The sequence below is a fragment of the Microtus pennsylvanicus genome, chromosome 4, assembly GCF_037038515.1.
Source record: "Microtus pennsylvanicus isolate mMicPen1 chromosome 4, mMicPen1.hap1, whole genome shotgun sequence".
In the NCBI taxonomy this organism is placed as follows: domain Eukaryota; kingdom Metazoa; phylum Chordata; class Mammalia; order Rodentia; family Cricetidae; genus Microtus; species Microtus pennsylvanicus.
In genome coordinates, this window is record NC_134582.1 from 73,142,896 (window position 1) to 73,158,254 (window position 15,359).

Below are 15,359 nucleotides of genomic sequence, written 5' to 3' on the forward strand. Positions count from 1 at the left end.
TTCTAAATATATTTTGTTTATATTCTTTCCCTCCCCGAATCCTTCCAGATCCTCTTCTCCATCAAACTTTAAGTTCTCTCTCAGAAAAACAAACAAAAATCCAATACAGAAACAAACCCCCTCAACAATGAAAACAAAACAAATCTGTACTCAAAAAGAGAGAAACCAACCAACCGTACCAAACTGTAACAAAATAAAAGCAGCACACACACACACACACACACACACACACACACACACACACTGGAGTCCATTACATGTTGGTCAACTATGACTGAACATGAGGCCTCTCTTGGAGTGGTTGATAGATCCAGTGTCATTCTATTAGAGAAAATAGATATTCCTTCTCCCAGCAGCTGAGAGTGACAGATGAGTTGCTAACATTTACCCTAGTGGCTAGGGTTTCGTTCATTAATTCTGTCATTTTTTAAAAAAAATATAACAAAATACAATATAAGATAAAACAAAACCTATCACATCAGAGTCGGACAAAGACGTTTAAAAGAAGGAAAGAGCCCAAAATCAGGTGCAAGAATCATTTGCACACTTAGGAATCCCATAATCTCACTAAACTAGAAGCCATGGTATACAGAAAAAGGACATGGTAAGGACCTGTGCTGGTCCTGTGCATATAACTTTAGTCTCTCTGAGTACGTGTGAACTTCGTTCCTATTCCTTCAGAAGTCCTTGATTCCTTGGTGTCCTCTATACCCTCTGGCTCCTATACTTCCTCTGCCTCTTCCTCTTCCATAGCTGTAGGGGAAGGGATCTGATGGAGACATTCCTTTAGGGTTGAGTGTTCCACAGTCTCTCACTCTCTGTATATGGGCCTCTGTATTTGTCCCCATCTCTTGCAGGAGGAGGCTTCTCTGATGATACATGAACAAAAGCACCGATCCACAAGTAGAGCAGAATACCATCTGGACTTGCTTATAAATACATTTTTTTAAAGACCAGTAGTATTTGGTTTTACCTATGTCTCAAAACTATCTAGTATACAGGGTTCTTGATTACCCAAGCACTGTTAGGTATGGATTCCATCTAGTGGAAAGGGTCTTAAGTCAAATCAGTGATTGTTTGGTTTCTTCTACAAGCTTTGTGCCAGGATTGTTTGGTTTCTTCTACAAGCGTTGTGCCAGGATTTTCCTGGCACACCTTGCTTGCAGTAAATCATTATAGATAAAGTGTTTGTGTCTGGCTTGTGCTTACATTTCTTTTTAAAGAGAGAGTATAGCTTGCTCCTGTACCAAAGATGCTAAAATGTATGGGAGAAGGAGTTTTGTAGGTACCCACTAGAATTCTCCATGTTTAGTGAGTTCTGTGAGTGTTGTTTCAGCATAGTGGCTTGCTGTCAGTGGAGAGCAGCTTACAGTCTTGACAACAGTTTGGGTTCCATGGGGATTCCTGTGAGATCCATTTTGTCAAAAAATCAATTAGATGTAACTTAATCCCAGTACTGGATGCTTTGTTTGGTAACAAGAGATAGCCCGTTTGGTACTGTCTCCATTATTTGGGGATTTCATTTAGATTTCCTTCATATATGTAGGTATTCCAGAAAGTCGTATTAGGCTGTGGAAGGGTTTCTTACTGCCTCATTATCTGAGCCAGAAAAATAGGAATTTCCTGAGCGGGGAAATTTTTAAATAACTTTAGGTCAGGATACATGTGTCAGTATTTCCCACTAGGTGGCACCATTAGGTAAGAGAAAGACAAGCTTAGCATGTTTTGTAACATTTGTAGATCTTACCATTGAAAATTCTTTGCATTAATTTCATTTGGAAACCCCATAGAAGTCAGGAAATTAGTAACAGGAAGTGTGTGTGGGAGGCTTTAAAGAGAGGGGATACAGAATGCAGTTTGTACAACATTAAAAGGAAACAATTGGAGGGAGGTTTAAATGGTGATTGGAGATCTGAGGGCAAGGGAGAGAATAGAGGAATAAACAACCCTGAAAACCTTTTGAAAATGTCATGCAGTAAACTTCCTAAAATATTGCACACACATGCCCTATTTCTGCCTTGAGTCACAGAGCAAGGGTGTATCACGCTAGCACTGACCTGAGCATCCTCCTACTGCCTAACTGTCATAGTACTGGAAGGGACTATGCACAGCACTGGAGGTGAAAGGTCATTACCACTCTTACCAGGATGTGAGGCCTCTGAGCTACAATGTATTTTGTCTTGACAAGACTTGCCAGTCCGGAGTGTAATAGTGTCATGAACATTACTGAAGTTATCAACCAACTCATGATTGGATTTAAGTGCTGCTCCACAGGATGAAAATCATACCTGGAACCATTGTTGGGCAAAGCCTCTGTGGCTAGAGAAGTCATAGACTCTAGCGAAGGAAGATGCTACAATTATTCTATCAAGTGAACGTAGTACTAAACTGATTCCTGTAAGGTCCTTACACCCATGGATTAACCCATCTCTTAACCCTGTTCAGAGAGACTTCAATTTGCAGTAGATTTTATTAAACAGAGATCCAAAACTCATTAAGGTTCTGAGAATAAAAGATACAGAATTGTCTGAGCGAGATGGTACATCTTTGTCACACTCACCTCTGAAGGGTCAAGCAAGGATCATGGTCAGTTCCCCTTCTAATGCCAGGTCTTTTCTCCCAAGATTACTCTCAATTCTGGAGGACACTGCTTTGCTGAACTCTGGGAGCTTACACTGCAGTTTTTGGTGTTACGTTGTCTCTCCTCTCAAAGAATTGTACAGAATTTTAGAATCACTTCTTGTTATCAGAACAGCTCTGATAAAACAGTCAGCATCCCCATTGCTCATTATCTGGAGAATGGTCTACATCATTCTAAACATGCCTCATCAAGGATCCTTTTTCTTATAACAAGTTCTGTTATTCAGTATGTGGGCATTCTTAACTAGAAAGATATCTCCATTATATACATTCTAGGATAGGGAAGGAGAGAAGGGAGCAGTATCGGAGAAGAATATGAGAACGACCAAAATGCTCCATGCAGAATCTGACCAGGGGAAGTACAGCTTTACCATTGGAATGAACTTCTTTGGTGACATGGTGACTGTGGCATGGATGGCTTCACACCGTCTTTCTCCACTTCAGTTCCTTACATGGAGTTTTGTTGTTGTTCTTCAATGACTTATTTACTTTTCCTTTAAGACTGGTGAAGAATTTTGGAAAATTATAACTCATCCTCAAGTCCCATATCCCAGGAAGGTGAAGAGAATTCAGAAACATATGGTTGGTGACATTCCCAAAGAAAAGCTATGCAACTTGTGTGCAGTATCAGGTATGACAGAATCACATGCTCATTTTTCTCATCATTGGGAAGATGAGAAGGAATTGATATCTATGTGTGTTCAGTGTAGGGTGACATAAAATTTATTTCTAAAGAATGTTTTCGATTTGCATTTCCCTGATCGCTAAGGAGGTTGAGCATGACCTTAAGTGTCTTTTGGCCATTTGAACTTCCTCTGCTGAGAATTCTCTGTTCAGTTCAGTGCCCCATTTTTTAATTGGGTTAATTAGCATTTTAAAGTCTAGTTTCCTGAGTTCTCTATATATTTTGGAGATCAGACCTTTGTCTGTTGTGGGGTTGGTGAAGATCTTCTCCCAGTCAGTAGGTTGCCTTTTTGTCTTGGTGACAGTGTCCTTTGCTTTACAGAAGCTTCTCGTTTTAGTAGGTCCCATTTATTCAATGTTGCCCTTAATGTCTGAGCTGTTGGGGTTACACATAGGAAGCGATCTCCTGTGCCCATCTGATGTAGGGTACTTCCCACTTTCTCTTCTATCAGGTTCAATGTATTCTGACTGATAGTGAGGTCTTTAATCCATTTGGACTTGAGTTTTGTGCATGGTGATAGATATGGGTCTATTTTCATTCTTCTACAGGTTGACATCCAGTTATGCCAGCACCATTTGTTGAAGATGCTTTCTTTCTTCCATTGTATACTTTTAGCTCCTTTATCGAAAATGAGGTGTTCATAGGTTTGTGGGTTAAAATTCGCGTCTTCTATACAATTCTATTGGTCAACTTCACTGTTTTTATGCCAGTACCACACTGTTTTCATCACTGTAGCTCTGTAATAGAGTTTGAAGTCAGGGATGGTAATGCCTCTACAATCCTTTATTGTATAGGATTGTTTTGGCTATCCTGGGTTTTTTGTTTTTCCATATAAAGTTGATTATTGTCCTCTCAAGATCTGTGAAGAATTTTGATGGGACCTTGATGGGGATTGCATTGAATTTATAAATTGCCTTTGGTAGAATTGCCATTTTGAGATATAATCTTACACCTGTCAGAATGGCTAAAATAAAAAACTCCAATGATAGCCTTTGCTGGAGAGGCTGTGGAGGAAGGGGTACCCTCATCCATTGCTGGTGGGAATGCAATCTTGTGCAACCACTTTGGAAATCAGTGTTTCGGTTTCTCAGGAAATTCAGGATCAACCTACCCCTGGACCCAGCAATACCACTCCTGGGAATATACCCAAGAGATGCCCTATCATATGACAAAAGCATTTGTTCAACTATGTTCATAGCAGTATTATTTGTAATAGCCAGAACCTGGAAACAACCTAGATGTCCTTCAATGGAAGAATGGATGAAGAAAGTGTGGAATATCTACACATTAGAGTAAAAAAAAAACAATGACTTCTCGAATTTTGCATGCAAATGGATGGAAATAGAAAACACTATCCTGAGTGAGGTAACCCAGACCCAAAAAGATGAATATGGGATGTACTCACTCATAATTGGTTTCTAGCCATAAATAAAGGACATGGAGCCTACAATTGGTGATCCTAAAGAAGATAAGTAAGAACGTGAACCAAAGGAAAAACATATAGTTGTCCTCTTGGCTATGGAAGTAGACAAAGTTGCCGGGGAGAAAATTGAGATCTTGGGGGTGGGGTGGGATGGGGGTAAGGGGAGATGGGGAGAGAAAAGGGAGAAGGGGAGGAAGGGGGGAACTTGGGGAAAAAAGGAGGATTGGGATAAAGGAAGGTTGGATAGGGGAGCACGGAAGCACAATTCTTAGTTAAGGGAGCCACCTTAGGGTTGGCAAGAGACTTGAACCTAGAGTGGCTCCCAGGTGCCCAAGCCGAGGTCCCCAGTTAGTTCCTTGGGCAGCTGGGGATAGGGAACCTGAAATGACCCTATCCTATAGCAATACTGACGAATATCTTGCATATCATCATAGAACCTTCATCTGGTGATGGATGGAGATAGAGACAGAGACCCACACTGGAGCACTGGACTGAGCTCCCAAGGTCCCAATGAGGAGCAGAAGGAGGGAGAACATGAGCAAAGAAGTCGGGACCATGAGGGGTGCACCCACCCACTGAGACAGTGGAGCTGATCTATTGGGAGCTCACCAAGGCCAGCTGGACTGTGACTGAAAAAGCATGGGATAAAACTGGACTCTCTGAACATGGCGAACAATGAGAGCTGATGAGACTCCAAGGACAATGGCAAGGGGTTTTGATCCTACGTAATGTGCTGGCTTTGTGGGAGCCTAGCCAGTTTGGATGTTCACCTTCCTAGATATGGACGGAGGGGGGAGGACCTAGGACTTACCACAGGGCAGGGAACCCTGACTGCTCTTTGGACTGGAGAGGGAGGGGGAAAGTAGTGCGGGAGGGGTAGAAGGGTGGGAGGAGGGGGAGAAGGGTCGGAGGAGGGGGAGGGAAATGGGAGGCTGGGAGGAGGTAAAAACTTGTTTTTTTTTCTCATTTTCTCAATAAAAAATGATTAAAAAAAAGAATGTTTTCATTCTTTGATGGTTTCACATATCCATATTGATCATACCAATAAACTATTGTACACTTAGAGACTCTACCACATCTTTCTTCAGACTTCATGACTGTTTTATAAAAATTGTCATTAGTAATCATCAGACAACAGTATGTCACTTTCCCTGTGGCATAAGCAAGTGGCCACTTGTTAAGTTTCAAAGAATGACATTCCCTCCCTGCCTAGTGCGGATAGTTCATTTTTTATTCAAAAAACTATTCAGCTGTTTGAGTTGTTGGAATTGCTACTTGTTTGTGGATGACTATCTTTACTTCTCTGCTTAGGGTAGATGTAATTCTTGTTGATAATTTTTTAGTGACTGGTGCCACAGAAGGGCAGATGTCCCAAAAAACATGAAAACTGGTTCATCTGAGTGTACAGAACCTACTGGACTGTGCTAAACCACAAAGCTCTTCTTCAAGCTCTACAAACTATGCCTTACAGTATGTGAAGGACAATGGAGGCCTGAGGAAAATGTATCCATTTGAAACAAAGGTAAGTAGAATGTCTAAGTTGTCATCTCAGTCCCTTTTAGGCAAAGGGACAACCTCAGAAATAATCAATTGTCTTTAGAATCCTATTAAATGGCAGGCTCTCCTTTAAACCACCAGGGCTGTCAACACAACGTCAGCATTTACATGGTTATTTGAATCAGTGGTTTTCATGTAGATATCCCTGTTTCTGTGCACACAAATAGTATGTTTAACATTCTACATAAAATATAAATTTTTCTCTATGAAAATTTTCTATAAAATTTCTATAAAATGACTTACGGGGTGTCATTGAAGAGAAGAGAGCTAATTTTCTGTTCCAAATCTCCCAGTTGATTTCACTTCCTGGGATGGTTTATAACAGCCAAGACTTGAGTGTGCTCAGCTGCAAAGTGCAGAGTTCTGTGGTTGTGATTCATGCTCCACAGAGGGGCAGAAGTAACTGAGCCTCTTACCTGTTTACCTCTTAAAGAAAGGACAATGCCGGGACTGTCCTGAAGGTTCTGCTGTTATGGTCACAGTCTACATGATTCTCCTAAGAAATGAAGTAGTCCTAATCAACGTTGGAGGAACTAGAGGGCCCATGTCTGTTCACACTGAGGCTGCACATCTGGCATTCAGGTTTTATAAGGAAGGTGAGAACATGTTCTAGATATTAATGAAAAAACTTGGTGGCACGCTCATGGCAAGCCAGGAATATAGATTCTATGGAAGAGCATTAAGTGCTTTTCGAAACTGACCAGACCCCATCTTGCCTTATGCTGGAGTCCTGGACTTGAGCTAGGCTTCTTCACCGTGTGTGGGCAGTGTTTGTCCCTCTGAGCTCTCTCGACAGCTGTACCAGCAGCACAGAGCATGTCCTCATGATATTAAAATTCTGTCACTGTTTTCTGAGGTGTTAATGTCATATTTGTGATGCTACTTTTATAAGCTTTGGTAGATTTGTTAGTCGTGAACTACACACAGGTGAAGATACATTCATTCATACCAATTTGTCTTCTGGGCCAGGGTTACCCCACTCAGAATGATTTTATTTTTAGTTGTATCCATTTGTCTCAAAATTGTACAGTGGCTTTTTTTTAACAGTTGAGTAGTACTCCATTGAGTACATGTACCACATTTTCTTTATTTATTATTCAGGTGAGGGACATCTGGGTTGTTTCCAGTTTGGGAGTATTATGAATAAAGCCACAATGAGTATAGTTGAGTGAGTGTCCTTAAGGTAGGACTGAGCATCCTTTGGGTATATGCCTAAGAGTGATGTACTGCAGGAGCCCCTTCAGCCAATAGCCTTTAAGATACCAGCCCACTTGGTCTCTTATATCATAAATGCTGCTGTAAAGCTTGCACTCGTTCTCTTGCTTCTGGCTCTTGCTTCTGGCTGCTTGACTCTGTTCCTGTTACCCCTGTGATCTAGGACAGTGATCTGTGAGTCTCCCCTAAACAAATAACAATTTATTATACATAATTCTGATCTAGTGTAGGATTATTTTGTAACTTCTGTCATCAGTGGTATAGCTGGGTCTCGGTGTAGATTAATTCTCAGTTTTCAGAGGAACTGTCATAATGATCTCCATAGTGGCTGTACAAGTTTGCTCTTCAGGGATTTAGAATGTTGGGGCTGTTCCTTAAGATTTATCCATGAACAAGTATTTTATAGGGGACAATGCCTCTGATGGGTAAGTTTTCATTGCTTAGTTCTTGACAGGTAAAGAACATTTAAGTGAGGAGGATATGGAAGTAAAATTGTGTAGGGAAGGCAGAGATATGAGACAGAAGGAGAACAGAAGTCCTCATATCTCTATCAGAGGACACTTGCATAGATGTGACTCAGGAGGGATGGACTGTTTTGGCCCAGGGCTTCCTTTCCTGTTGACCAGCTCTTTCCTGATGACTGTATATCTCTTAGAATTCAAAGAGTACCTGACTCAAAGTCTAGAATAATTTGTCACTGTGACACAGTATGATGGAAATTCTTCTATATAACTTTGCTAGCCTGGGTTCACTGTATTTGCCTGATGCAAGATCACTCTAATATTTGCCTATATTCTTACCGTCTTCTCCCCATAGCTCACATATTCTGACAAAGCAGGGTCTTAGTGGTACAAGATAGAGTTTTAAGAATGTGTCTATACATTGCTAAGGAAGCAAAATAAAAATCAGAAGTTTTGAGAGATCAGCAAATGAACTGAGAGTACAGTGTGGCTTTAGTCCTCTGTGTTTAGCTAGATAGATGCTGTGTGATCTTCAATGTGAAAAGAATCCTGCTGGTAAACATGAAGTAGTTCTTAGCCCCCTTTTCTGCTCAGTGACCTCAGTTCTTCATTCATAAAAATCTCTTAAAGTTAAGTGTGTTAATAGAGTTTAACTGGCCTACCTGATGTTACTGCCTTGTGCCAAGCTGATTCTAGCCTAAAAAACAATACTTACTAAAACAAGTCTCTCACCCATTCCTTATGAACTCCTTGGCCTGGCTTACTCAATTGTATTGGAGATGCTAAGGTCAGGGGTGTCTCAGGCAAACAAGGAATAGAGTGAGAGATCTTTCTACCCAGAATTTCTGGAATCCAAATATCACATGAGAAAAAAATCAGGATGATGATATGAAAAAAAATATTAAAGAGTTTATAGTAAGTTATACTACAGAGTCAAGTACCCAATCACTGTGTGAGTGAGGAATCCTTCAGAAACATCCAACCTGACAGGGTTTAGTTGGTGGTCTTTATCCCTAACCTCAGGAAAGAAGCAGAGGTGCCATGGATTGTGTTTTGCATAGTGTTTGTTGACAAGGAATATTCATTTTACTGATGCATCAAGGGAAAGACTAGAGGGTCTGAAGGTTCTTTTGTTTAATCTAAGCTCAGTGAGATGATGGTTGGACCGCTCCTGTGGAGCGCTTGGTATTTAAGGTGAAAGTTCACACATTCGCCCTCCTTCTCTGTTTGCCCTACTGTGTTCTTCCCACTTACTGTTGCTTGCTTCTCAGCTGGATCTTGTTACAAAGCAGTATTATTGTGCTCTAAACTCTTCTGTCAAAAATTACTTGCCTGCATCCCTGTTTCTGTGCACACAAATAATATGTTTAACATTCTACATAAAATATAAAATTTTCTTTATGAAAAATTGAGGCTTTTTTCAAAACTTGAAAGTTGAAGCTTCCACCCTTTCCTTTTTCATTTTATTGTCAGAATCTGTGGATTTGGGGTCAGGTTTACAGGGAGCTATAACAAAGGAAGTGCCCATGTCTATCACACAAATAATCTATTCACAAGATCAGTGGTCTCTATGTCTGATGTGTTCAGAGATACCATTAGGTAGGTGAGGATTAGCATTGATGAGGAGAAAGTCCCTCTTGGGATGGGAACAAATATCTCTTTAAGGAAGAAATACCACTCTTGTAACTGGGTCCTGTGCTCATCAACTACACAACAGTGGTTGCCAAACTTCAGGGAGATCAGAGATTTGCATGTGTAATTCTGCCTCAAATTAATTATAAGGCCAGGACCAAACCTTTTATGTTTATGGGATGCTTGCATCCATCTAAGCATTTTCAGTGCTTTGCTTTCTATAAGCTACATTAACAAAAGTCAATACTGAAATCCTATTTGAAAAATTTGTGGACTTTGAGTTGTTTTTTGGTATTAAAAATTTTATTTAAAATTTTTGCGAATACTAAATTTCAAGTTACGTTTGGTGGATTACTAGAATGGATAAGAGAACCTGTTTTTGAGTCCCTTGCTTTTGGGGTTTGACAAGGATAGGTGATTTCAGGTGTCGGGGGAAGAGGGGGTTTGGCTGAAATGGCTTTTTTTTTAGTATGGTTTGAGTCGTATGTCTAACAAACATGGAAACTAAGTCCTTGGAAGCCTGGTAGGAGGAACATAGCATTTGCATGGTTAGTACTGCTTATATTAAATGTCCTGGAGCCATTAATTAATTTATTGTGGAGGGTTATATGAAAATAAATGATACTTGACTAAAAAGTCCAGCTACATAATAAATTGACCTTCAGGCCTTGATGGCTATGCTGAGTCACAGCATCCCCAAAATTAAAAAATACCAACTGCCTTTGCTGGAGAGGTTGCGGAGAAAGGAATACACTCATCCATTGCTGGTGGGAATGCAAACTTGTGCAACCACTCTGGAAAGCAGTGTGGCGGTTTCTCAGGAAATTCGGGATCAACCTACCCCTGGACCCAGCAATACCACTCTTGGGAATATACCCAAGAGAGGCCCTATCATACAACAAAAGTATATGCTCAACTATGTTCATAGCAGCATTGTTTGTAATAGCCAGAACCTGGAAACAACCTAGATGCCCTTCAATAGAAGAATGGATGAAGAAAGTATGGAATATATACATATTAGAGTACTACTCAGCAGTAAAAAACAAGGACTTCTTGAATTTTGCATACAAATGGATGGAAATAGAAAACACTATCCTGAGTGAGGTAAGCCAGACCCAAAAAGAGGAACATGGGATGTACTCACTCATATTTGGTTTCTAGCCATAAATAAAGGACATTGAGCCTATAATTCGCGATCCTAGAGAAGCTAAATAAGAAGGTGAATCCAAAGACAAACATATACGCATCCTCCTGAATATTAACCTTCATCAGGCGATGAAAGGAGACAGAGACAGAGACCCACATTGGAGCACCGGACTGAAATCTCAAGGTCCAAATCAGGAGCAGAAGGAAAGAGAGCACGAGCAAGGAACTCGGGCCCGCGAGGGGTGCACCCACATACTGAAACAATGGGGATGTTCTATCGGGAACTCACCAAGGCCAGCTGCCCTGGGTCTGAAAAAGCATGGGATAAAACCGGACTTGCTGAACATAGTGGACAATGAGGACTACTGAGAACTCAAGAACAATGGCAATGGATTTTTGATCCTACTGCACGCACTGGCTTTGGGGGAGCCTAGGCAGTTTGGATGCTCACCTTAGGAGACCTGGATGGAGGTGGGTGGTCCTTGGACTTCCCACAGGTCAGGGAACCCTGATTGTTCTTCAAGCTGATGAGGGAGGGGGACTTGATCGGGGGAGGGGGAGGGAAATGGGAGGCGGTGGCGGGGAGGAGGCAGAAATCTTTAATAAATAAATAAATTTAAAAAATAAAAAAATAAAAAATACCAATTGCCCAAGATCACAATTATGTTAGGCATGGGCTGATTGGACCCGTACCATCGAGATGTCTTATTTAAGGGGAACGTATGGACTATAAAACATTAATATGGTCCTGACGTAAGAACCAGATGCCTGGTAAAGTTTCACATTAGTCATCCCCAAGTTTAAATGGGCCCTGAGGGAGAAGAGAGGCATAGGTGGGCAGGTTGTTGGTTTCACGGAGGATGGTAGATTAATAGACAAAATGGGGGAGGGGAATAGTCGTATGGACAAGAAAGGTTTATGACAAAATGGTGTATGTAAGATGACGCAGATTTATCTGTAAAGCATCAATTAAGTAATTGTGTATCAAAATCATGGTTTAATAAGTGGTATATTGATAAAGAATGTAATGTCCTATATAACTGATAGTTAATACATGCTTATATGTTTGGGGAATATAATTTAATGTACGATATACATAAATATATTAATGTACTATATAAATTTATGTACAAGAAGTAGTTTAAAAAGAATGTCAGCTTTGGGTGTTGACGGTGGGGGAGGAGTCCTTCCTTCTTGGTGTCCTGAGAAAAAATAATTTTCATTTCTGATTTACAAGACCGGTGTAATGTTTATACTATCAGGACATTTGATCTAGGTCTAGAATGTTGTTTTCAATTATGCCTGTGATTGGTATGAAGATTACAATAATGGCGTGGTAGCCGACTGAGGCTATTTGTCTGAAAATGATAAGTGGGTGTTCAACTGGTTGGCCTCCAATTCATGTGAGGATAAGAAGGTCAGCTAGTAAGATTCAGTATATTGTTTGTGTAATCAGACAGAAGGGAAACCCTTGTTATTTGAGGTGTGGAGAAAAGGTATGAGCTAAGATAAGGATTGATAGGATTAAAGCTAGGACTCCTCCTAATTTGGGGGGAATGGATCAAAGGATGGCATAGGCAAAGAGAAAATACTATTCTGGTTTAATGTGTGGTGGAGTGTTAAGTAGATTTTCTGGGCTATAATTATCAGGGTCTCCAAGAATATCTGGGAAAAATAAAACCACAATTATGAGAGCTATTAATAGAAGGAGGGCTCCTAGAAAGTCTTTCATTGTGTAATAAGGGTGGAATGGGATTTTATCTGCCTCTGAGTTTAGGCTGATGGGTGGTTGAAGCCTGTTTCCTGGAGAAATAGTAGGTGGACTAATATGAGGGCTGTAATGATGAGAGGAAGGATAAGCGCAATGCAAAGAATCATGTAAGAGTGGCTTTGTCTACTGAAAATCTACCTCAGATTCATTCTACCAGGGTTGTACTGATGTAAGGAGGTTTGTGATTAGTGTAGCTCCTCACAAAGATACTTGTCCAAATGGGAGAACATAGTCTATGAATGCTGTTGCTATTACTGCAAATAGGAGTACAATTCCTATGTTTCAAGTTTTGATTATATTGTAGGAGCCATAATAAATTCCTCATCCTACGTGGAGGAACAGGCAAATAAAGAATCTAGAGGCTCCTTTTGCATGTAGATAGCGGATTAGTCAGCTGTAGTTAACATCTGGGCAGATGTGAGTGAGTGATGAGAATGGAGTTGATGTATCTGATGTGTAGTGTATGGCTAGAATAATTCTGTGAGGATCTGGACAATTAAGCGTAGGCCAAGCAGAGAGCCAAAATTTCATCATGATGACATATTTGATGGGGCTGGGAGGTCGATGAATGAGTGATGGATAATTTTATTTAGTGGACTTTTTTCAGATGATTGTCATTAGGTGTTTCTATAGTTGAATAACAACGATGATTTTTTCATGTCATTGGTCATAGTTAAAGTCTATGTAGAAATTATGACAGAATCTATTTATCTTCTAAGTCTATTGACTTTGTTAGGTTGTTTAGGCACTTCTTTGAAGCTTTCTCCTATTTATGGTGGGTTATGTTTAACCGTTAGTAGGTGTTCAGGTTGTTTAACGGTGTTAGGATTGGGGGGGGTCTTTTTTAGGTCTCTCCTGAAAAAGGAGAAGAGAGAGAGAGAGAGAGAGAGAGAGAGAGAGAGAGAGAGAGAGAGAATGCACATGCTTTACTTTGGCATTTATAGTATAAGAGACCATGCCCAAGTCAGCTGGTATCTTAAAGGCTACTGGCTAAAGGAATTCCTATGGCCCTTTGTTATTAATTTTTAAATAAGTAGTACTATATTTTGCTGATATATTAATGACTTAATAGTTTTCATCTTGAAGTAAATAACTAAATGTTTTGTTGCCACATTTGCAAGATGTCTCCACTGACGATATCTGGTTGCACAGAAATTCTGCTAATTCTGAATACAATCTATTTTTATTCTGCACAGTTCTCCTTCATCCATTTATGTAATTTGTGCCTTGCCCCATGGATCTGTATATTCAAATACAAGCTCATAGAAATTAGTTCTGGAGCATTATTACGATCAGTAGAGAAAAAGATGACAATATTTATGAGAGACGCAGGTCTGTACGCACTATTATATGGTTGACCCAGAAGGCAGTCATCCTGTTTGTGAGAATCTTACAGTCATGTAAAGCACTGACATACTCTGTCTTGCTCTGAGCAGTTTACACACACTCCTCTTCTCATTTTACAGCTCCATGACAGTGCTTCTAAAATGTCAGTGGAGCCAGAACCATCCTAGGGGCTTGAGCAAACTCCAACATCTAGATATAATTCCCCAAGGATATCATTCAGTATGTGTGAGATACACTTCCGAAATGTGTTTTCATAGCAATTCTGAGTTATGATGTCACCACCGACCATGACCTCAGGAGAAAGAATCATTGCCTAGATGATAAGTTGCCTCATATGACTAAGCTTACATATGAAGGTGTTCATAGAAGTGAAGGTTGTAGGTAGAGGGGCTGCCAGAAATAGCGTCAACACATGATGTTCCTGCAATCATTAGAAATGGAAGCTGAGCCACAGATCCATGATTTCATGCCTGACCCAGCCCTCATGATTTGCTTGGCAAACTCGAGAGCTCATAGCTCCAAGAGAAGCAAACTGTGATTCTTGAGGCCATCTAGGATGACAGTCTAAGTCTCTGAAACAACGTTACGTCCATTTCATAAAGGTCTCTGCTCCCCTAGTGGAACAGTGGAAGAAGAATATCAAAGTAAACTGTTCTATAAGAGAAAGTTATTCTGAAAAACTCACGAAATTGTAACCAGGATGACCTATGAAGCAACACTGACATACATACAGGGATGACACACTCCTGTACTGACGCAAGTCTTAGCAATGCATAAACCCATGTAAGGAGATTTTGTTCCAACGGTAACGTTAGTGCTCCATAAATGCGTAATATTCTGGAGAAACAGAAACATTTGGTTTGAAGGGATTGTGACTAATCAGATGTACAGGAACTTGCTGTAGGCAGGTAAAGTTGAACAGACTTCACCTGGGGCCTAACTGGGAAGAATCCTGATCAGATAGGAAGAGTGCTCAGAGAGAAATAGTGATGGTCTGTGCTCTTCTGTTTTATAAAAATTGCTTTTAGAAAAGAGAGGATACATGGATGGAGACAGTGTTAGCAGGCACTTGAAACTTTGATTCAACTAGGGCCATGTCTTACTTAGTATATTTTGAGAATAATAAATGTTTCAATAATTTATGGACATAATAATATATTACTCTCTCTGACTTAAATATCTCTCACTTTGGGCAGAGGAGGAAATATGATGAGAGATATCTAATGCTAAAAGCCTTTTGAAAAGCAGTATGAAAACCAACTACTATAGAAGTGGCTGAAAATAAATACATTTATTGAAAGAATTTAAAAGAAATAAACATATAATGAGGGATACAATATTGCAAATAGACTTTATAGGTATGAAAATAAGTCCCTAGTGCTAAGAATGGAGTTCATCTTCTTAAATATTTGTCAGGATATATGACTCCATTGCTGAAGACCTCTTATGGTGTAGAATACAGAGAAAGATGGTTCTTCATTA